The sequence below is a fragment of the Mixophyes fleayi genome, chromosome 2, assembly GCF_038048845.1.
Source record: "Mixophyes fleayi isolate aMixFle1 chromosome 2, aMixFle1.hap1, whole genome shotgun sequence".
NCBI classification, from domain to species: Eukaryota; Metazoa; Chordata; class Amphibia; order Anura; family Limnodynastidae; genus Mixophyes; species Mixophyes fleayi.
The window spans coordinates 347,537,920-347,562,018 of NC_134403.1; the positions used below are offsets into that span (position 1 = coordinate 347,537,920).

At 39.4% G+C, this 24,099-nt stretch overlaps 1 long non-coding RNA gene across 3 annotated transcripts in view; it reads left to right on the forward strand.

The window, feature by feature from the left end:
• LOC142139468 (uncharacterized) overlaps nt 1-24,099 on the forward strand; it is a 353,675-nt gene that overhangs the window by 99,890 nt on the left and 229,686 nt on the right. Inside the window, exon 1 of one of the 3 annotated variants that reach the window (XR_012688211.1) lies at nt 4,010-4,399. The exons of the other annotated variants lie outside the window; for them this stretch is intronic. This is a non-coding gene — a long non-coding RNA (uncharacterized LOC142139468). Of the gene's footprint in view, nt 1-4,009; nt 4,400-24,099 lie in introns of those variants that run through there. 3 annotated transcript variants of the gene reach the window in all.

A 24,099-nucleotide genomic window follows, 5' to 3' on the forward strand; every position in this document is an offset into this window, starting at 1 on the left:
CGCAGAAGAGGACTCTGCTCTTTCAGAGATTGAAATGACTGTAGATAATTCAGACTAATATGGCAAATTGCTAATAACGCCATTAGTACTCGGTCCTGTTGTATAATGACTGGGGATAGAGCAGATATCATGGTGCTTTTTGCTTTGTGATAGTGCACAGAGGGTCCCATCACTATTTTGCTTAGTGCACATTTCTAGTTACGCACACCTAGATACATACATGTAAGTGTATGTGTATTCAGGTTAAAAAAATAAAATATAAATTCTTTTGGACTTATATCTACACAATAGATATGTCACTTGAGAAATGTCAGTTCACCCTTTCCATCAAGTATCACATTTCTGCTTTTAACTTAAAATAACTTGTAATAAAAGTATTACCTTATCACTGTTAAAGCAGGAAAATCGGTGACTCACTAAATAGTTCTCAAATTGTTAAACAATTGTGTTCTGTTTTGCAGCTTAAAACGAAGTATGGAGACACATGCAAAGTGGTTCCCTCACATTTATCTATGAACACATCTATCTAGTATTTTCATGACAGAACAAGTTCACCATGTATAGTACTTCCCAGTGCTTTGGGACGGTCTTATTCTGCAGCAAGTAGTCCATCTATATTTCGGAAATAATATTTTTGGTGTACTGTAAAGAGAAATGTGCACATGTATGTTCGTTCGACAATGTACTAGAAAACACACTAAAGACAACTGGATTGGAAAATAGTGTGTCAGTGTGTACTTAAGCAGTGTGCTGAATGCAGTCTGTTTTTTTAATTAAACAAACATTTGTTTTCTAAAAAATAAATATTAATATATAGTTATTCTAACTTGGAAATGATCCCACTTTTTCACATAGCATAGCTCAGCCTGACCTGGGGGTGTGAAGTAGGGGTACATGAGACAACTGTCATACTATTTTGCATTTTGGACAAGCGTGGTAATAGGTTAGAGGTGTGTATGTAAGCCCAAATGTCAAACAACAACCATTGGCTTAGAACGTATATCGATGGGGCAGGCTGGAAAAGCGTTTGGCTGATGATTACTTTGGTTTGTGAGGCTTGTCACTGACTTACTGGGATGCATGATGACGCTCCTAGCAATGCTGTCATACTGCCAAATGGCTGAACGATCATATGTGCAAAACGGTCTGTCTGGGCATATTATCCACATATCAGGTCGTTAAAGAAACAAGCCAAATGAATTCATTGTAACGTCATTAGTCTCAAGATGCTAGAATATAAAATCTTATGTAAATGGATATATTAGGGGTCATTTAATAATTGATTGTAAGCAGAGCCAATGAGGTAACTTATAGCAAGTATTCAGACATTGGGGTTTATTTATCAAAGGAGGATAAGCCTCAAATCCTGCGAGAACTGTCCCTTTTCGCAGGATTTAGACTGCCACAGCCTATCACTGGGGGTCGTTATGTCATGCAAGGGGGAAGCCTGTTTACCAAGGACAGCAGTCCTCTGATTTCTAACTGAGGGTGTTTATAAGAAAAAAAAAATTATTATTAAAAAAAATCTTTTTAAGTTAATTCATTTTTTTTTTTTTACATATTTTTCTTTTCACTTTAAACTTCTTTTTTATGTCTTTATTCTTCAAATCTGGAGCTGGAAGCTCAAGTCGGCTTTCCAGTTGCTGTGCACATGCCCAGAAGCACCCTCCACTGGCCTGGCGAATGATAAGACTCCCCTAGTGTCACTTTTTTTTGTTTTGTTAAACAGCCTGATAAATTTTTTTGTTTTGCTACGATAAACATCAGTATAATTTTTTGTTTAACGGAGACCCCATTAGCATTAATTAGTCTAACTACAGGAATGGTAGGCAACCTGATATGCTTCAGGGGCCGCACATTACCTTTAATCTCAGTAATAAATTAAAACAATACATTTAATTACAGAAACAGACACCGATCTGTAATAAAATACAGCAGGCATTACGTAACAAACAAATCTGACAGTAAAGCAGGACAGAGCTGGGGCCGCTGGGGACAGCTCGGAGCGCTCGAAAAATATTACCATTTATTCTGTAATATTGCGCGCGAAAAGCGTTAATACGGTAGTTTACTCGCGGACTTTCAGCTCGCAGCTCAGGGAGCAGCGAGCTGAAATTCCGCGAGTAATTACGGTTTTAACGCTAAGATTTTTCGAGCGCTCGTTTGTTAGCTTTAATGCTAACAATTGAATACACCCCTATGTGTTACATAATTCTTTGAGCGAAAAGAACTCGTGTATATTATATGTCATGTTTCAGATAGATGATATATGCCGTAACTGGTATAAGCCAGACTTTTGCACTATTACGTTCAGATTTGCAGTATTGATGTGCTTTCTTCAAATCATTGGATTTGGGTTTTTCATATGTTCCAGGCACAGGTTCATGCATATATATTCCAATTCATGAAGTAAAGTGATAAATAGTAAAATGCTTAAAAAAAAGCATTGTTCCTGCACTGCATTGTAAATGTGGAAACTGGGCTTGGGGAGGCGAGTGAGGGGCGTTCATGTGTAAGTTGAGTATAGTAAGGATATGGAGATGCAAGTACCCAATCCCTTTAGGAATGCTTTCGATCTTGACTTATAGTTGCTTACTCTCCCGGAATGTCCGGGAGACTCCCGAATTTTTGGGAGTTCTCCCGGGAGAGCAGGGCAACCTCCTGCTTACTGCCTACGTCGCTGGTGAAGTACTGTAAAAGGACGAATTTGGTTCAGTTTAGTAGAGGGGCGGAGGCTAATGATGCGATTCCCGTGTCCATGTTCCTAAAACGCAGTATGGCGATCTCCCCTCCCGGAGGCGAGATCTCCAAAGTTGTTAATTACTTACACATATCAATAAGGTTTTTTAGGAGGCATATCCCATAGGCCTGGTGCACGTTTATGCTGCATTTTTTGCGCTGGATGTTCTATACGCTATATTTAAAGTTTAAACTCGGAGCACAGCCACAAAAACGTAAGTGTACAGACACACTCTGCGTGTACGCCAAAGCCGAAATGTTGTGTCTAAATCAGGCTGAACCTTTCACCCCCTTCCTAAAACCTTACCATCTAATTATATAGTATGTTGTCTCTCTTGTTTTGTTCTGTGTTTGTTTTCTTCTTGATTATATACTGAAAGATGTGCATAATTAAATTATATAAAGTAAAAATAATATAACACAAAAGTCACTGATCAGAATGATATCAGTGATCTCTGGACATCCTCTACGCATCTCTGATTTTTACGCTGCACGGTATTCTATACTGTTTAACAATACAAAATGTATACCGAAGATTCCCACTGCACAGGTTCTAGATGTACAAAAGAAAGCAGATGTGAGTTTTCTGATATAAAAACGTTTTATTTTTACAGTTAAATTTACGTCCTACTTGCTACGAATAGTTCTGTAAATAAGTTTCACAAAGCAAATATAAAAGCTAAACATAAATATATGGATATAAAAGCTATATAAAATATAAAAGCTAAACATAAATATATGGATATAAAAGCTATATAAAATATAAAAGCTAAACATAAATATAAGTATATAAAAGCTATATAAAATATAAAAGCTAAACATTGTTACCTCCCTGATCAGATTCTTTCAATAGCAGGAGATGTGCGCGAACCTCATCACATTATCAGAGATTCAGCAGTTAAAGAGATCCTTACTCACAGGAGACTATAATCTAAGACGACTGCTATAAAGAGGCTTAAAATTGCTGCCATATAGCTGTGCGGTTCATATTGCCGCACTCCGAACAAATATGATACCTGCGCTGTCTGGCCTCCTCTAGGGGGTTGTTTTGTATCAAATGCACTGAAAAACGCTGATTTTGTATTCCTTTAAGGAACACCCTACACACACTTCTGCTCTGTGACCTCAGGTCACAAGTAATGCCTGCAAGCTAATTGATTAAGAAAGGCTTGTCTAGCTGGGCCTCTCAGAGTCCTCCCTTTACATTCCAAAGTTTTGTGAAGGAGGTTAGCTTAGCCTGGCGAGAAGGAGGAAGTTTCTAGGAGTTGAGCTCCAGCTCTTTTCCCTTCTGCTCTCTGCGAACTTCCTAGCTCTAAGACATAGCAGCATCAGTGTCTTTCATTTGTGACTCATCAGAAAATAGAAAAGGAATACAGACCATCACTTATTTTTTTTTTTCCTGGACTGCTTTGAAACAAAAAAAAAAAAAAAAAAAAAAAAGGTCACGTTATACAGTGTGGAACTGCAGTCAATGTGCACATCTGCCTAATTGTGAAAGTGGGACTCAGATTGAATGACAGGGAGATGAGCTGACTGTGCCAACCCGGGCCTATGCAGCTACCTAGCTGCACAATGGCAGAAGACTGCAAGCAAAACGTGAAGTGGACCAGGATGGGGGGGGAAAGGCACACATCCACTTGAGGAGACGTCTGCGCTCATGGTGAGTTCAGTCTTGCTGCCAGAGCTTGTGATTATTGCTGCAGAAACATATATGAAAATGACTGATTTTTTTATTTTAGTATAATATGCATATTTTTATTTGCATTGAAGTTTTTTACTTGCACACCTTGTAATATGCATTAGGTTATATCGCAAATAGGAGTCGTTTTATTCCAACCCACATGACAAGGCATCTCTAGTAAGGGAGACTGGGAAATGAATATATATTTAATGGGTTTTCATGTTGCAGACTCTTTACCACTTCCTTCTCTTCTGCCTTATCTGAAAAATTTAAGCTGCGGTCAATATGAAGAGGGCTTTGTGTGAGAATTCTTGGCAGTGTGAGAGGTCAGGCCCTGTGTGATCCATCTGCATGCCAGAGAGATCCCACAAGCACCATTTCTTTCAGAAACTAAAATAACCTTCAAAAACGAGCATGCAGCTTTCTAAAATGTTCTGTCTGTTAATAAAAACTCTATTTACACTTAAACCCTCTTATGTTGGCCCTTTTACGTTTTATCCAGAAACACTTTGTGCCTTTTTGGTTTTTTTTAAGCTATTTATCATGTTTCCTCTCTGCTGTCTTAAGTTGAGATATATATTTAATATGTGGCTGTGGGTTTCTTTACTTTCACCCACAAGATGATATCAATAGGAAACATATTGCTCACTTTTGCAGGAGGAAAGAGTCTGCTGATTTTGAAAGTTTGAACAAAGAGGCTAAGAAGCCACAGTAGCACAAACTAACACTAGAACAGCAATAGTTAAATAACAAAAATATTGTAGTTAAAAAAATAAAATAAAAAAAACCTAGTAGTTTTAATAAGTATGAAATATTATATTAATTTATGTTTTTCTATGCTTATATGTTTGGTTTTGCTACTTTTTAGCAAATTTGTCTATTTTTTTAGACAGGTGAAGAATTGCTATTGGTTCCAAAAATGTATATAACTTTTACCCATATCGTTAAACTTATGCAAACTAAACACTTGCTTTATTATTCTACATTCATGCGTTTCTTCAAAGATTAGGTCAATTACCATTTTCTCCGATATATTTGTCTTACCATTCATTACTTAATAGGCAATGCCAGTTTTTTTAGTTTGAAACATACATGTATTCTTCAATTTAAAACTTGAATTGTTTTATCTTTTTGTATTGGATCTAAGTTATTTATAATTGAAGTCTTTTTGTTACACAAGATGGAGGTAAATAAATTGATTTTAAATGTTGCTTTAGTATTTTCTGTTCTTCAAATATAGACATTGTCAGCTTCGACACTTGTGTTAAATATTCAGGTTTTATTGTTTTATTCAGTATTTCTTGTATATTAATTTGAATAATTTCTGTAAGGAGTTTCTCCTATTGGAAACTCCACTTGTAGTGTGCCTGAAACACATTTCCTGCCGTTGAATATCTATAATATATTATTCACTGTGTATGTTTTGCAATTTGCTTGAGGGTTTTATATCCTTTTACAATTAATTAATTTCAGAACGTTCACGATGTGTGTTTTTCAAGATCCCCATTACCATTCGTTATATACGAATAGACTACAAATGAAAACAAAAACACAGTGTAATAAAACAAGTAGGTAAATACGTTATTTAGCTTTTCAATAACATTACCGCATATTCTCCTAAAGTTGCTGCGAGAAGACTAATCTACACTTTAATTTAATATTCATCGTGAGCTATGTAAGGGAAGAGTTTTCTTATATTTTATAAATCTGAATGTCTGAACGTAATATTGCAAGACTTCATAGAGAGAGGTATGTTAGGTTGTTAGGTTAACTGAACACAAGCCAATGAACAATCCAAGGAAATGAAAACCTTTATACCACACACTTTTATTGTATAAGTAAACCTCTGCTTAGCGTGACATAAGAGGCTTTACAGATGATTAAAGCAGGCTTGTGGTTAGCTGAACAGTTTCACTTTCGGCAAAATTCCTCAACACTTAAAGGTATGGGCTGGATCACCAAGATCGAACTCTCTAACTGCCTACAATATACAGGATTTATTTCATCACAAATTAATATTATAATAAAAACGTTCGTAGTACATTGACAATAAAATATTGTAACATGGTATATATATATATATATATATATATATATATATATATATAAAATATAGGTGTTCACCTACCACAAATTTATCGGTATAAAATGTTAAATAGTTAATATATAGAATGTAAAATCAATGACAACATTGCTTTCTCAATATTAGTGCATTAAAGAGATTATTTGAAGTCGTTTTAGTGCATTAAAGAGATTATTTGAAGTCGTTTTGCTTAAAATGCTCCCAAATAATTGAAATCAATGTAATTTTTCGACAGCGAGCATCAACAATTTCCTCTTAGTGCCAAATTACAGTCCTGGTTTGTTGTTTTTAAAGGCGTGTTTTTTAATGTGGGTGTTAAGATGCATGCATATGAAGTGTAATCTTATCTGTAAAACAAATTCTGTGTGCCAGAAATAGATATATATCTGTATATTAACAGTTATCTAAAACGATTTTATGTTTTCCATAAGATTTTTTGTTATTTTTACATTCAGATAGTGATTATAATCGTAATAGAAACCATCTAGGGATACATTTCAGAATGTACTAGTTTTAGTACTATAATGCTTATTTAATAAAAATAGTTCAAGTAGAATGTTTGTGCTGTAGCTCACAACAATCAATCAGATATTAGCTTCCATTAGTCTACACTAGACGAATAGAAACAGTTATCTGATTGGTTGCTCTGAGTTCTATCACATTATTGCTTTTTGCTTCATGTAATCATAAAAGCCTCTGTATGTAATCATCAAGTAATGACTTTATTCTCCTACATCTGCTTTAGGTTACCAGCATCAATATACGTTTTTCAAGGTGGGCAAATTTGTATAAAAAAAGGAAATGGTTACATTCAGGCAGCTATTCTTTCCTGAGTAATGCATTTTGTGTAACTTCACTGCAGATGTTTCTAGTCTCCTTTACATTCATCTCTGCTTTCTAGGAAACCAGAAGTGTCTGTGACTCACTCCAGCAGTACGTCAAGCTGTCATGCGCGCCCTGCTGCGGCTCTATGCCATTAAAGTTACATTGATGACCAGAATAAAGATTATTAGGGTCTGGTTAAATTTGCATGTTGGGGTGCAGTGTAAAATTTCCCACAACCTGCACTTTTTGCAGACTTTTAAATGTCGGGTTATATTGCTCCCGGAGGATTGCCTCAGTGTGATGATATTTAGTTGTGTTCTCTAAGAGTATGTTGAGATAAGGTGCATCATTTGTTTCGATTTGGTAAAACACGGTATAATAAACGTTTTACGGTGTGGCAATGCTTATCCTAGTGGCTGCTATTCTGCAAATGACATTTAAAATGTTTTGGGATTTCGATGGTAAACCTTTGGAAGCTTAAGACTTCATTGGTTGTTATAATTGCTACAGTGGAGCAATTATAACGGGTGCTTCTGTTATACAGCATAATTGTACATAGTTTAGATTAGCAGCATTGTTTATTGCCGTATATTCAGTATTTGCCTAAATTTAAATTTGGGCCTGGTTGGTAATATAAGTTCTCAAAATATCACGATTATGACGCACAATACAGTGGTCTCAATTTAATCTATATCCTTTATACCGTCATCCTCCCTTACATACACAGGCATTCTCTTACCAATTGTGCTTTTAAAGGTATAATTTCTATCCTATATTATCCTCTTTACAATACCATCATTATTTATAATGGTGCTTTTGGTCTATATTACAAACTGACAGTATATAGTATATATGCATTATCCAACTTCTTTTCAGATTCAGTTTCTTCACTGACTCTGGGTCATTATCTTCTAGGAATAAGGACAGAACCAAGAGGTGAAGGAACATGATGATAGAATGTTTATTGTCCCATCAGATTGTGGTGTGATAAGTTCTGATAGATCAGGTGTGTGCAGCAAGTTATTATGGAGCCAGGTTACACACTTGTCTGAAGAGATGAGTTTTGAGGGTCATTTAAAAGCTTTAAGACACTGTCAGTGTGTGGTAGCACGATGAAAAGGGTTTAAGAAAATTGCTGCAGCACGAGAGAAAACCTTGAGCTGTGAGAGAGAAAGGTGATCACTTGTAGAGTGGAGCTTCTGTCTAGGGGAATACCTAGACATTACTGATGAGATATAAGGAATTGTTGATTAGGGAGCCAGTATAGAGACCGATGTAGAGGAGTAACACTTGAGGAGCTGAAGGAAAGGTGTATGAGTCCGTGCTGCATACTGAAGTGGCATCATTCTGATAAGTGGTAGATCACAGAGGAGAGTGTTGCAATAGTCTAGTCGGGATATGATTTCAGCATGCACAAATCATATAGTTGTATCATGCATGAGAGAGGGACGGATGTCAGAGGTTTCTTTTTAGCAGAAGACAGCAGGGAGTTTCTAGGGCATGAATGGGGGAGCGACTCAGATTGCTGAGACAAAAATTGCCACTAAGCAGCAGGCTTGGGGAATTGCAGAAACTAGAACGTAATACACAGTCATTTCTATGTCAGACAAAGAAACAGATTTAGATTTAAAACAAGTAAGGTTTTAAGTGGCAAGAAGGCATGAAAGAGTAGACAGCAGGAAGGCAGTGAGAAACACAGTCTAGAGAGAGAGAGAGAAGAGATCAGCATATTGATGATGCTTAAACCTGATGGAGCAAATGAGTTGACCGCTACCATTTGTACAGATGGAAAAGAAGAGGGATCCAAGAACAAAACTTGTTTTAAATGGACGGGGGAAAGGGATGAGGAGAGGAGAGGAGGTAGAGCTGGAATATGACACATGAAAGATCCTTTCAGAGAGATAGGAGAAGATCTAAGACCATAAATTTCCAAAGAAGAGAGAGATTGAAGTAACCTGGGAATAATTAAAGGCTGAGGATAGATTAAGTAGGATTTAGTAATGAGTAGATAATTGGCTACTTTTAGTAAGCTCCGTGTCTGTGGAGTATTGAGAGCAGAAACCAAATTGTACAAGGTCTAGTGGGGAATTAGGGAAAAGATTGGTCGACAACTCCAAATCACTATGCTTTTCAAGTAGTTTGGATGAGAAGGGGAGTAGTGAGACTGAGTTGTGGCTAGAAAGGGAAGAAGGGATTGATTATAGCATATTTTAAGGAAGATGCCAATGGAAAGATATAAGCTGAAGTTGTTGATGTTCTCCTGAATTTAGGAGCCAACAGGAAGTAGTGCTTTCATAACAGCCTATATACAAATTATTTACAATACAAATGTATTGTCAGGGGGCTATTCTTAAAAAAAATAGCAATGGAAATGTATCATACTGGAGTAAGGGCCTCACCTTCATATTTTTACTTTAGCAACTTGCAGACAGTTGTTGCCCAACTAACATGTCCAGTAAATAACATTATTGTTTAGAGTACAGATGAGTGAATCAATCTATTCAGAGTTGAAATTTGTGCAAATCTCTTAAGTTCAGGTTCACCTTAATCTTTCTTTCCTCTATTTACTTCACGGTTGATTATGAGTTTTGCTTTAAATTGTTGTCCTGACTCAACATCCAACGTCTTTTCAGTTTCTTCACTGACTCTGGGTCACTGGCTTCTAAGACTGTTGATATTAGGTTGAATCCATCCTTCCTCCCACAAAGACTTTATTCCCTGTGCTACTGGCTACCACACAATGCAGAAGCATAATAAGTCCCCCCTATACATAACATTTGGCAAGATGTCCTTTTCTTCAAATTTCTTCACCTGGTTTAATTCAAATGTATCTTTTGTAGCTGTAGCTAAAAAATAAAATTTGTTTAAATAGTCCACATCACTTTGTTCCAAAAACTTTCGGACTTATTTAAGTATTGTTTGCTACTTCAGACGTTGACGTTTATGTAGGATAGGCTTCCTTCTGACAGCTGTTCCATACAGACTATTTGTGGGCAGCATCCTTGTACCGTGAATGACTACTCAGGTATCAGCTAAACCTTTCTGGATGTCCTTTGCAATGACATGTGGGTTCTGCTTTGTATATATGACCAGTTTATGAGCAGTCCTATCACAGATTTTTTTAAGTCATCCGGATCTTGCCTTGACAATAAAATATCTTTATTTTCAAGTGCTCAGTCAAAGGCTAAGAAGAGTCCATGGTTGCTGAGAGTAGGCGAGGTTATGGAGGGTTCAGGATATTTATTCAACTCTGGAATTGTCTTCGCTTGGCTTAGTTTAATGCCTAATAAGTCAATACCATTTTAGAACTTAAAAAAAAATGTTAATGAGTCAATTGGGAGAGTTCCTTTCACTGCTCATAGCATGACGCTTGTGTGCAACAAACAATGTGCGACCACAAGTTCATCATCAACACCACCATTATCAACTTTATAATCATCCTCATCATGAACATTGGCAGCTAGTCTTTTAAATGAAGTTGAAGTGTTTCCAAGTGACTTTACATTGACTAAACTTGGATCAGAAATCACATACAGGCTCCAAAATATGTGTTTGCGTAAATCACAGAATAGATCACTGGTTATTCTCCTGGCAAATAAATATTTTAACTGTGACATTAGACAATGACCATTTTAGGGTCCAAACATAATATGTACTTATTATATATAAAGCATTTTGTCTAGGTGACCACCAGCATCTGAGAGGTAAGTGGGCATTTTGGTGCTTGGGACAGGGCAGAGAGAGCTGGGTGAAACGCAACAGGGTAATTTATATCATTAGCACATGTGTCTGCCCTCGCTCCGCCCTGACTCCTCCACCTGACAGAAGGCCAGGCCGTGTAAAGCAGCCATCTGAAGGCAATTGTGGAGGAAACAGTAGAAATGCGATGTTTTTCTCCTCATATTTGACTTGATACATAATAAATATAATCAGTGAAATTAAGTGTAACTTTAAACAACAAAAGCTGATAAACAATTCTAAGAAATGCCTGGGTAATTCACATTAGGCTGGGTGCACATACAGGGTTTTCACCCGATTATCAGGTCAATCACACGATAAACGACGTTTCAGCCCAATATCGCATTTGTGTGTACACTAATGATGAACAATTGTATCGTTTCATTTGATTTCTTAACTGAACTAATAATCTTGTTCAATGATGGAACGTTGTTGTTCCGATTCTGCAGTGTGTACGCACTCAACACCGGCAGTGTCCATAGAGCTCTATGGAGTGTCGATCTTTTCAGCCGATGGTTATGACAGATGAAGAGCACAGATCTGAAGGTAAAACGTGTATAGTGTGTACACAGGAATCTGCTTGCTGAACAGGACTTTTTTTTTTTTTTTTCAGTTTGTGGTAAAATCATTAAGGATATTGCAATGGGAGAAATTTTCTGTAGTGTGTACCCAGCCTTAGTAACACCAGGAAAAGATGGCTCTGGGAGTGGAGAGGTATTTTCTTGAGGATATATTTTTTTTGCAACTAATGGAAAAACTAATCAATTATCAGATGCAAAATACTGTGATTGTATGCAGAAAATTTGTCACAATAGCAACAGATTTGCTCATCCCCTGCTTTCAGGGCTAATATGGCCAAGATCCATATCCACCTGCATAACTTTAAGAGGTGTAAATATTATTGTAGCATTGCTCTGGTTTAATTAGTAAGTTATTGTTTTGTTGGGACTTTTAAAGGGGACTTGTCGCCCACTCTTGAATACACATCATCTAGAGTGCCAGTGTTGCACTTTTGAGCCTGAAATCCAAATCTTCCTCCCTAATGGTCTCCATATAAAACACCAACTGGCACTCTAATATCAAGTTTCTCACTCTAGTACAAAAGGGTTAGAGAATCTTAGTCACTGAACTCAAAAAGTAAATGGTCCACAATATCACAAAATGCTCACAGATTTTTACAAGGAAAAAAGTTCTGAAAAGCTACAATCCAGGTTCTAGCTACAATCAAACTCTTGTTTAAAACATTTTCTGCTGCTGAGTCCAGTAGGTTAGCACCTAAACTTAGAGCCAATAAATGACATCATTTTGAAGAAATAGGAGGGTGTACTAGATAATGACCAACATCTGTTAAACGTCATATTTAATCCCCAACTACATAAGACATAGTGTAAAATACTAGAGAACAGGAACACTGGTTTTGAAGGCCAAAATAAGCACTGCGTTCTATGCAGCCAAGGTACAAAAAGAGAGTAAGCATATGTATGTGTGTGATATATGTGTGTTTTTGTGTGTGTCCATACAACCCTCCAAGTTTATGTTGGCCACATGCGTGGATTTTCTAAGCCAGTTTTCTTGTGTCAACCAAATTGTCTAGATATTACATTACACCCCCCCCCCTCTAAATAATCACACTGATTTATTGAAAGCATTAAGATCCAATCAGTGTGACTGTGTGGTCGTTAGAGAAATGGAAGTCTTTAGACTGTGCTAGTACCTGTCACCTAAATACATTGGAAGCGGCCATTAATGTAAGCTGTAAGCCAATTTTAAACCAATCACAAAGTGTTCTGTGTCTCAGTGAGGTCACTTGTTCGTAGTGAATTGATTGGCTGCATTCTCATTAACATTGGTTCAGCTCACACTAAGGGGCACATTTATCAATGTTCTCAAAAAGTGAAAAATAGTTTTCAATCCTTATTGCATTGATAAGGATTGAACTATTTCTCAAATTTATGAAGAACGCAACACAGAAACAGCAGTTCCGATAAACTGCTGTTTCTGTGATAAAAAAAAAAATACTTACTCCGCCTCTTCGTAATGCACTGTCTCCGGATCTCCTCTTTGTCTGCTTCATTCCTTTTCTTACCGGTACTGTGCATGTGCAGTTCGAAAATCTTGAGGCTGCGCACAGGGAGGGATCACATGATCCCTCCCCACACACGCGCTGTCCAGCTCTGCTCTTCAGAGCACCGCTGAATTCTTCAGCTGGCGTACATTAGAATAACAAGTTATCGAATAGGTATCGAATAACAAGTTAGCGGGAAATTTTTTTGGGGGAACTTGTTAGATTACGAGTGGGAGCAGTCACCATACTATTGAATGGTGACTGCTCCCAAAAACTAAGCAAAATGCAAAGCAGCAGATATCCACGTTATCTGCTGCAATGCAACAATCATAAATATGCGGAACACTCCAACTTGCGTCAAAGTTACTTTAAGTGTGTGTAACTTTGCTAACACTCCTTAAATAAGTGTGAGATTGAATTCTAAAAAAATCCAAGCGAGGGGTCTCCAGAACGGCCGCGAGACACCTTGTGCAGATTTTTTTCACAAAAATGAGCAGATATTTTACTGTGTAAATGGTAAAAATGCGCTTTCGCGATGTTCCTCAGAACAGTTCCCCCTAAATGTCTGCCACCAGTCTGTGTAGATGACATGAGCACTGTTACTTCTATAATTTGCAGAAAAAAAGACATATTGATAATTGCATTCAGAAGAGGAATAGTGGTTGCTGTCTCCACACTGTGTGTATGTGACGGATCCAATATAATGAAGAACAACAGGGACAGAAATCCTTTGCAGGATTTTAGTATGGCTTTATATGAGACACATACAGGTACATTCTTTGTGATTTCTCACTTAAACAAGTAAACTTGCAGCCAGTCCCACCAGGTTTTGTTTTTTTACACCATTTGAGTTTGTGACAGCCTTTAGGTCTAATGCATACATGCCCTCTCTCCTGAATTTCAGTAGTTCTCTTCAACTGCCAGAAGAGTAGGAATCCTCCCGGGTCGTGGTGGAGGCGTGGATTAATGGTGCAATTGCTCCACCCGCGCTATGCAATGGCGTGAATTTCGGTCCCCTCATACACTTGTCACATGACCTCCTCTCTAGGGAGGTTTTAAAAGTGGGTAAGTATGGTCTAATGGGGTGCCAGGAAATCAGTAGTTTCTGTACCCAGGTACCCAGTCAGTAAAACACAGCGGTTAATATGAGAGTAATGTTCTCCAAATCAGTACTTGTACATGGGGGATCCCATAGAAACCCAGTGATGGAATTCTGCGGTCAGCAGGGAGTGTCTATGGGTCACCTGGTTTACAGCAGTGCAAACTTGATTCAATTCTTCCCAGTGCTCAGCAGAGACAGATCACTTGTAACGTTTACTGTTAACTAAAAAATACATTAATACAATTGTAAAAAAAATAACTGACACCTGTCTCACTTTGTGTGGGAGTCTCACACTTACAAAAACGTGTGACTTCAGTGAAAATGAATATTGCCCAGATCCACAGCAAATAGCACCATGCCCAACTCCACATTCTTGTCCAACCAAGCTGTGTCCTCCCATCTCTCACTCCTACCATAAAAAGTGTTGTACACACAGATCCTTTGCACGTGTGTTCATTTGTGGCTTACTTTCGCTGCAGGGAAGCGGGGAGGAGGGAACCACAGCTCACTAGTGCACCTGCTGCACCAATTGTAGTTCCACCACTGCTGAATCTGTTCCACACACTGTAGGTGACAGAAATGTTCAGGGTCAGTGGGATTCATCCTTATCATCATCATCAGCAACATTTATTTATATAGCGCCAACATATTCTATAATGCTTTACAATTGGGAATTAAGCACAATCTCACTGTAGTCCATAGATAATGTATATTTTGTATTAAAAAAAAATAATAATGTTTTTAGTACCATCTTGATTAAGCATTGTTCACATTATCTGTTCTGTTAACGATATCACTGAATGGTCCTTGTAGATGCACCAGATGCTGATTGGCGTTGTATTTGTGCTAAAAAAAAAACGTGAAAATCGCATTTGAAAACACATAGGTATACTTAGGCATTTGATATGTTGTTCTTATGTGTTATACCTATGGTTGATATATGATGGATGTGTTTTGCAAGGGTAGGCAAATGTGTCCATGCACAAGTGGTACAGTGCTTTTCTCCCTTCAGATCAATAGCCCATTCATTTCAATGGTTATGCCAGCATGGAGAATCCCCATTGAAATGAATAGGCTATTGCAATGAATGGTATAATTCATTAGTTACTTTTTTTCTTTTTTTTTAAAGTGAGCTCCCCACTCCTCCCCTTAAAATCCATTACCAGCATCAGTGCTATACAACCTTAACTGGTGTCCCTAAAACAGGTTGTTAATGAGCATAGGGTCCCTCTGCTAGAGTAGAAACAAGCACCAAACTTCACACTGTCACACGAGGGCAAGCAGTCAGTTCTCTTGGATTGGGTGAAACATCAGGAACTTTGGGTGTGAAAAGTTGCTGTATTTTTGCATATTTCATTTTAAAAACAAAATCAATATCTTCTGAATGCTTCTGGGAGCACTGTGAATAAACTCGGGGGATTTTCATACATTTTTTTTTAATCTGTGTGTTTTATATGCTTCCTTTAAACATCACGTTCCCTCGGAGAGATTTATATAGCCGCCTGTGACAAGTTAGACATTATTAGAAAGCATTTCCAGGAAGTGCAGAAAAATGCAGAGGCTTGTGTCTACAAGAAATACAGATTGCAATTCTTAACAGTCAGCTTATTTCTCAAAGTGCTCTCTCTGCCTCTGAACCTTGTGGCAGCACCTATATAGCGTCTAGCAACATAGGACAACGCTGTAATGCTTTTGGAATTTAATATTACTATTGGTCCAGGGTTTGGGACAGCAAGGTCCCATTTTTATATATGTTAACGTAATGAAAGGAACACTTGTGGAGCAGAATGCTCACTTCTAGTCAAGTTACACTCTGTTTTCAGCACTTATTACACTTCTATTCATGCCAGTGATGTCCATGTTGTCCCATTTTAGAACATTGCATGTGCAAGGTCTTCAGTTTTTTTATGTCTTGAGCAGGTCAGGTTCACTCGGTGCTCCTGCCACCATTACAGCCCCCCCAACTATGTCCATCATTGCATAGAGCGGCGCTTTGTGAAACAAAGGTCATTATCCAACGTGTAGAACACTTGTGTCATGTTCAGGTGTGTTTGGCTGTTAATATAGACCTACAGATGGAGCACAAAGGATTTGGTCATATTGCATGTTCTGAGCTGTGGAGGAGGAGCCTAACCATGTCTTAATAGCCCAGCCCACTTCATTATTACACTATGGGGGTGTGGCACGGTGAACTGTGTGATCAATAAGCTGAGTAACAGGAGCTTATTCTCACTATTCCTCTCTAAATTATACCTTTACAGAGATATGTAGACAGGGGCGCTCTCTCTTCTCCCCCCGCCCCAAAAAAAAAGAGAGAGATGCTGCGCATGTGCAGCAGCTCTATTTCGGCGGCACTATTACACAGCAGCCACGGCGCTGTCATAAAAGCAACCACGGTGATACTGTTTTATAGTACAATGCCGTGGACGCTTCTTTGACAGCGCCGTGGCTGCTGTACATTACTATGTAGGGGCACTGTTTAGCCCCCGATCTTCGCGGAGGGGAGGGGTTTGTGAAGAACCAGAAACCCCCCCTGTGTGCGCCCATGGTAGATGACAGTTGCATGGCTTGCTATGTTGGAAAGCATAAGGCCGATTGGCACACTTATCTCATACCTAGGTCTGATATTCTAGTTAGAAGTCGATGATGTAACAATGGCAAGTACTATGATCTCCTTACTGTAAACAATGTGAATGCTTATTTCACCTTGGAAGCTTAGCTAGCCAATTTAAACTTACGGGCCTAAGTCATTAAGGAACTTATCTGCCGATTTTGGGCCTGAGTCATCAAAAAAAGAAGTAAATGTTCTCTAGGACAAACCATGTTATAAAGCAAGGGGTGCAAATTAGTTTATTATTTTGCTCATAAGATAAATACTGGCTATTTTTTTATGTAATACACAAATAATTGATAGCTGCGTTTTTACACTAAAATTTAAAGTTGATCTAGGATGTGCCCTACCACAACAATTATTCTGTCCCCATATTTTAAATTTACCTTCCCCTCCAATGTAACATGGTTTTGCCCAGGTGCAAAGTTACTCATTTTTTATGCTTTGCTCTCGGGCCCAAATTGTTTGATGATCCGTTTATTCATATCTCCGATTGAGGAGCAGGATTAGCCCATTTGTGGCCAACTTAAGGAACAGAACACTAAAGTTGTTTATAGTAGTCTGTCTCTTCTATTCTTTGTGGTGACCATGTTTCATTTATGATGCCATCATGTCAAGATATTTTAATTGAAATTATATCTAATTATCTTTGTTATATTTAACTATATTGAAGTATTGCTGGACAATGTTGTATACCATTGTTCAGGGTAGCGCAGAGAAGCAAATTCTGCACTTCAAAATCGGCTTCTCAGTAGGAAAACCTTGTACCTTGTTCATTTCCAGGTACCTCAGCTTAGAGGTGATACTGGGCAGTACATCCTTAAGTTTCAAAAAACAAGTATATGACATGAAATGGTTTTGCTGTTGCTGGAGAGCTTCATACATTATTTGAGCTATTAAGATGACTTTATGTGGATATTTTATAACGCATTACAATTTGTGGCTCTTGAGTTGACCCTAAGGCTTAGATTTTTTGTTTAGCTGTGTTGAGTAGAAGCTTAGTTTATGTGGTTAGTGTTTGAATGGCACCATTAATGTATGTTTCATCTCACTAATGGGCCTATTTATTAACAACTGTCAATAGAGCTGGTTTTCTATCTTCACTTATCGTAGCAATAGAAAGCCACCTATCACTATGATCTATCATCATCATCAACATTTATTTATATAGCGCCTACAATTCTGCAGCGCTGTACATAGAATATTTGTCACTCACATCGGTACCTGCCCCATTGGAGCTTACAGTCTAAATTCACTAACATACACACACATAATAGTGTTAACTTTGTCGGCAGCCAATTAATCTACCAGTATGTTTTTGGAGTGTGGCCGGAAACCGGAGCACCCAGAGGAAACCCACGCAAACACGGGGAGGAAATACAAACTCCACCTCAGTGCTGTGAGGCAGAAGTAGTAACTATCACTAAAATATTTCCGGCGAGAGCTGAGCTATATTCATATTGGCCAGATCGGTAAGGCTTAACTTAACGCTTTGCCTGGCCAGTCACAGATATGTAAAACAATTATAAAAGAGAGCGCAAATAGATCCTATCTAAGGTAAAAATACCACCGTAGAACTATTATAACATATCATAAAATTTATTCTGATCTAAAAAAACAGTCAATATAAATACAACATTCAATATAAAAATAATAATAAATCATGATTATTGTATCATTTGATCCAGACCCGTTATGATTATATAGTGTATTGTATACAAAAATTCCTATAGTGCATATGTAGGAAAAAGGAGAAAAATTCATGGACAGTACTTTATACCATAATCTTGGACTGATTGTAATATAACGTTGAAGACCATTCCACAGTTTCCACTGTGCGATCGTATTAAATATGATCCATGCGCCAAATATAAATTGTACAACATAGAGCTTTTGGGGTTACGTTCACTCAAATATTGCAGCAGTCCTTATGCCGTTCAGGCGGCTCTGGCCGTCAGAGTCCTAAACTGCAGGCAAGACTTCATGAGTCAGATGCTTTAACTGTGATGCATAATTCCTGAACAGCATAAGGACCGCTGCAATATTTAAGTGATTGTAAGCCTATGGTATAGATATGTGACAAATAATTGCTGTAACATCATATAAATAGACAATTAAGTACAAAGAATGGAAGGTGTGCTTTTTAAATGTAATTACATCTGCCCCTATTTTCCAGGGACAGTCCTATGTTTTAAACAGTTGCCAAATGCACAGACAAATTTTGAATGTTGGATACAAATCCTTACAATCTATTTAAATGTTACTAGTTTTGTAAGTGGATATTTTATTGGTTATTTTGTGTTTACGAGGTTGACCTTTAATAGGTTACTTACAAAAAGTCTGGTGTGCTTTAGAAAAATATTTCTTATTTCTCGTGATCATTTTCTTTTTAAATTAAATGTCTAAATATACATATGTGCTTGGGAATGTTAGTATTTCGTAAGCATGAGGCAGTTTGTATTTTTGGGTCTGTATTTAATGTGTGATATTTGTCGTCTGTCACAAGGTTGTTATTTCAATCTCTGATTAGCTGTTGCTTTAAGTAAGTAGTGCAAAGTAAGCAGGTGCTTTAAATAGTTGCAGGTGTGACAGCAGAAAGCAGCGCTCATCAGTTGTTCTGTGGAATCGGAGAAGTGTATCAGGAGCAACAAAAAGAGCCATGGGGCACAAAAGAGCATTAAATATTTATCACTGTGCATTTCACACTGACAGTGCCCTGTTTATATGGTGCATCTGTCCTGTAGGAATCCTGTGCTGTCAATTTGCAGTTGCATAAAGTGTTTTTTTCTGCACATAGAGGAAAACTGGTAGTACAATAATAGAAAGAAATACAAAGCAAGAGCACAAAGTGACCTCTATCTATCTATCTATCTATCTATCTCATGTATATCTATCTATCTATCTATCTATATCTATCTATCTATCTATCTCATTTCTATCTATCTCATATCTATCTATCTCATATCTATCTCATATCTATCTATCTACCTATCTCTCACATATCTATCTATCTATCTATCTATCTATCTATCTATCTATCTATCTATCTATCTATCTATCTCATATCTATCTCATATCTATCTATCTATTTCATATCTATCTATCTACCTATCTCTCACATATCTATCTACCTATCTCTCACATATCTATCTATCTATCTATCTATCTATCGATCATATATCTGTCACAGAGGTGACTTTAGTACCTGCAAGTATTGGCTCAGCTACACAAGGAGGCGCGGAGTCTAACACGCCGCCGGTATTCACCAGGGACCCCCGCAAGGGAGTTTGGACTTCGCGGCGAGCGACGTGCAGGTCGCGGCCCTCCCAGGTAGCTACTTGCGAGGTAAGGGCAAATCCGTAGACGTACAGGCCGAGTCAGAACCAAGCGGGCAGATAAGGTACCAAATCAGGAGGCAGAGGATAGTCAGCAGGCCGAGGTCAAACCGAAGTAACAAGGCAGGACACAGGGAGAATCCAAAGGCGAGGTCAGGAAGCCGGGTCAGTAACAGGAATCAATAGATAATATACAATAAGGTATAGCTGGAACGCTGGAGGCTAGATAACTAGTCGCTCTGGCATCCTAGTGATGTCAGAGCAGGATATATATAGGAAGTCCTTCACACTCATTGGTGGGCAGTGATTCGGCGGTCAGACAGCTGGCCGCCGACAGGAAGCTTCAGCAGCGCGTCCTGTTGTCATGGCGACGGGCGCGCATGCGCACACCGCCGCCGGAAGATGCGTCTCCGTTGCCTAGCAACGGGACGCTCAGAAAGAGTCAGATGTCCGTCCCTGCTTAGTGTGGAGGCGCGGGGACGGCGTCTGACAGTACCCCCCTCCTCACAATCGGAAGACCCATCTGGTAAAGAGCGCCGTTTAAGGAAGGCGGATAATAATCCTGGGGCATGCAAATCTTCTTTAAAAACCCAAGACCTCTCCTCTGGACCAAAGCCTTTCCAATGTACTAGGTACTGTAAACGTCCTCGAAATTTACGTTCCTCCAGGATTTGACTAACCTCATATTCGTCCCCCATAGTGGTTGGAATAGCATGAGGAACAGGGGTGACATGGGAAAACTTGTTGAGTATCAGAGGTTTAAGGAGGGAAATATGGAAGGTGTTACGGATCTTCAGTGCCAGAGGAAGTTGGAGTCTAACCGTAACTGGGTTAATGATTTGAGTAACTGAGAAGGGTCCAATGAAGCGGGGTGCCAGTTTCATGGAGTGAACCCGAAGTCTCAGATTCATAGTGGACAACCAGACTTTGTCCCCAACCTGGAAGACTGGTACGACTCTTCTATGATTATCAGCGGAAGATTTATAATGACGTCCAGACTTGAGAAGATTCTGCTTGGTGGAAACCCATAGTTTAGCCATATCTTGAGTCATAGCGTGGGCGGCAGGGACCGTGGGGGGTGGGAAAGAAAACGAGGGAAGAATGGGATGGGTTCCATATACAGTGAAGAATGGGGGAATATCCAGAAGAAGAATGATTATGGTTGTTGTGGGCAAATTCGGCCCAAGGTAGCAGAAGACTCCAATTGGATTGGTTGTGTGAAGAAAAGCAACGAAGAAACAATTCTAAATCTTGATTTACTCGCTCCGTCTGACCGTTGGTTTGTGGGTGGTACCCAGAGGAGAATTTAAGACTGATACCTAAGTCCTTGCAGAAGGCTCTCCAGAAGCGAGAAATAAACTGGACGCCACGGTCCGAGATTATCTCCAGAGGACAACCGTGGAGGCGGAAGATCTCTTTAATAAAGATTTGTGCTAGTTTAGTTGCAGTTGGAAGGCCCTTTAGGGGAACGAAGTGGGCCATTTTAGAAAATCTGTCCACAGTGACCCAGATGGTGTTGTAGCCGTTGCTGGGTGGTAAATCGGTGATGAAATCCATTGAGATGCTAGACCAAGGGTGATCAGGAATTGGAAGAGGTTGTAACAGTCCAGCGGGAGGTTGCCTAGGTACTTTATTCTGAGCACAAGTAGTGCATGAGGCTACGAACTCCCGGACGTCAGTACGGATGGTGGGCCACCAGTATTGCCGAGAGAGTAATGAAAGAGTCTTCTCTGATCCGGCATGTCCAGCAAACTTAGAAGTATGTGCCCAAAGGAGCGCCTTCAGGCGAAGGTGTGGTTCCAGAAAGGAGCAACCGACAGGCGGTGTCCGAGTGATTTCCACAATGCAAGAAGGTTCTAAGACCGGTGGGGGTTCTACCGAGTGAGGAGTATCAGAGGTATCGAAGGAACGGGACAGAGCATCAGCCTTGGAGTTTAGTGAACCAGCACGGTAGGTGAGTCTGAGATTGAACCAAGCAAAAAATGAGGACCATCTGGCTTGACGGGGATTAAGCCACCGAGCCTCCCGAAGGTAGATGAGATTCTTGTGATCGGTAAGTACGGTGACCGGGTGGAGAGCACCCTCCAGGAGGTGACGCCATTCTTCGAGTGCAGACTTTACAGCTAATAACTCTTTATCTCCGAGGCCGTAATTAGACTCAGAAGGGGAAAATCTCCTAGAGAAGAACCCGCAGGGTATTAGTCTCCCAGAAATAGATTCTTGCGACAAGACTGCCCCGACAACAACCGAGGAAGCATCAACTTCGACTAGAAATGGTTTGTTCTGATCAGGTTGAGCAATCACTGAAGCAGAAGAGAAGGCTTTCTTGAGGAGTTCAAAGGCGGTAATAGCTTCCGGAGACCAAACTTGAGGATTCGCTGTTTTTCTGGTCAGATGGGTAATGGGTGCAATGATGGAAGAAAAGTGAGGTATGAACTGTCGATAGTAGTTGGCGAATCCAACGAATCTCTGAATTGCCTTTAGTCCCAACGGTCTGGGCCATTCGAGGATAGCAGATAATTTCACAGGATCTATCTGCAGACCGACTCCAGATACAATGTAACCCAGGAAGGGGATCTGTGATACCTCAAAAACACACTTCTCGAGTTTGCAGTATAACTTATTTGTTCTTAACCGGGAAAGAACCTCTCCTACATGAGCACGATGGGTGGCCAAATCTGGAGAGAAGATTAAAATGTCGTCAAGATAGGCTACTACAGAAACGTAGAGAAGGTCAGAAAAATCTCGTTGATAAAAGACTGAAACACAGCAGGGGCGTTGCACAATCCAAAGGGCATCACAAGATATTCAAAGTGACCCTCTTTAGTGCAAAAGGCAGTCTTCCACTCGTCACCAGAGCGTATACGAATGAGGTTATATTCTCCTCTCAGATCTAGTTTAGTAAAGATCTTAGATCCAGAGATCCTATCAAACAGTTCCGAGATGAGTGGCAACTGGTATCTGTTTTTAACAGTGATGGCATTCAATCGCCGGTAATCGATGCAATGCCGTAAAGTCCCATCTTTCTTTTTAACAAAGAAGAATCCCGCCCCTGCGGGAGAGGTAGACTTCCTGATAAATCCACGCTGGAGATTTTCAGATATATAGGTAGACATGGCAGCATTCTCGGGAAGAGATAATGGATAAATTCTGCCCTTGGGAAGCGGTTTATCAGGAAAAAGTTCAATGGAGCAATCCCAGGCCCGATGAGGAGGTAGGGCCTCGGCCGCAGTTTTGCAGAACACATCTCGGTAGGAGTTATATGAAGATGGTAATTCAGTCTGAGGAGATGTCCGTCGACAAGGTAGAGTGGCCAGGTTTTAGACCAGACAAGCAGGACTTGAAACATTGTGGGCCCCAAGAGGTAACCATAGCACGATTCCAATCAAATTGGGGTGAGTGAAGTTTGAGCCAAGGTAATCCTAGAATGACAGTGTTGACAGAACAAGGAAGAACCAAAAACTCGATAAGTTCAGAATGTAGCACCCCTACCGTCAGCCGAATAGGAGAACAGATGTGGGAAACCGACCCGTTGGAGATCCGATTCCCATCCACTGCGGTGAGAAATAACGGCTGAGGCAATTTTAGTGTATTTAATTGGAGTTGCGATGCCAGAGTGGCAGATATAAAATTTCCGGCAGAGCCGGAATACACAAAGGCTAGGGTCTCAAAGGGGCCGACAGCTGAATCCAAGGAGATGGGCATGAGGCAATCTGTGCTAGCAGTAGTGTAGGGAGTAGTAATTCCAACTCCTAAGTCGGCCTCCCTGCCACCGACTAGGAGGGGGCGTTTCCCGGTCTTTTAGTGCAAGAGGATATGGTATGACCAGGATCCCCGCAATATAAGCACAGATTCTGTTTGAAACGTTGCTGACGTTCTTCAGCGGAAAGCCGAGATCGGCCAATTTGCATCGGTTCCTC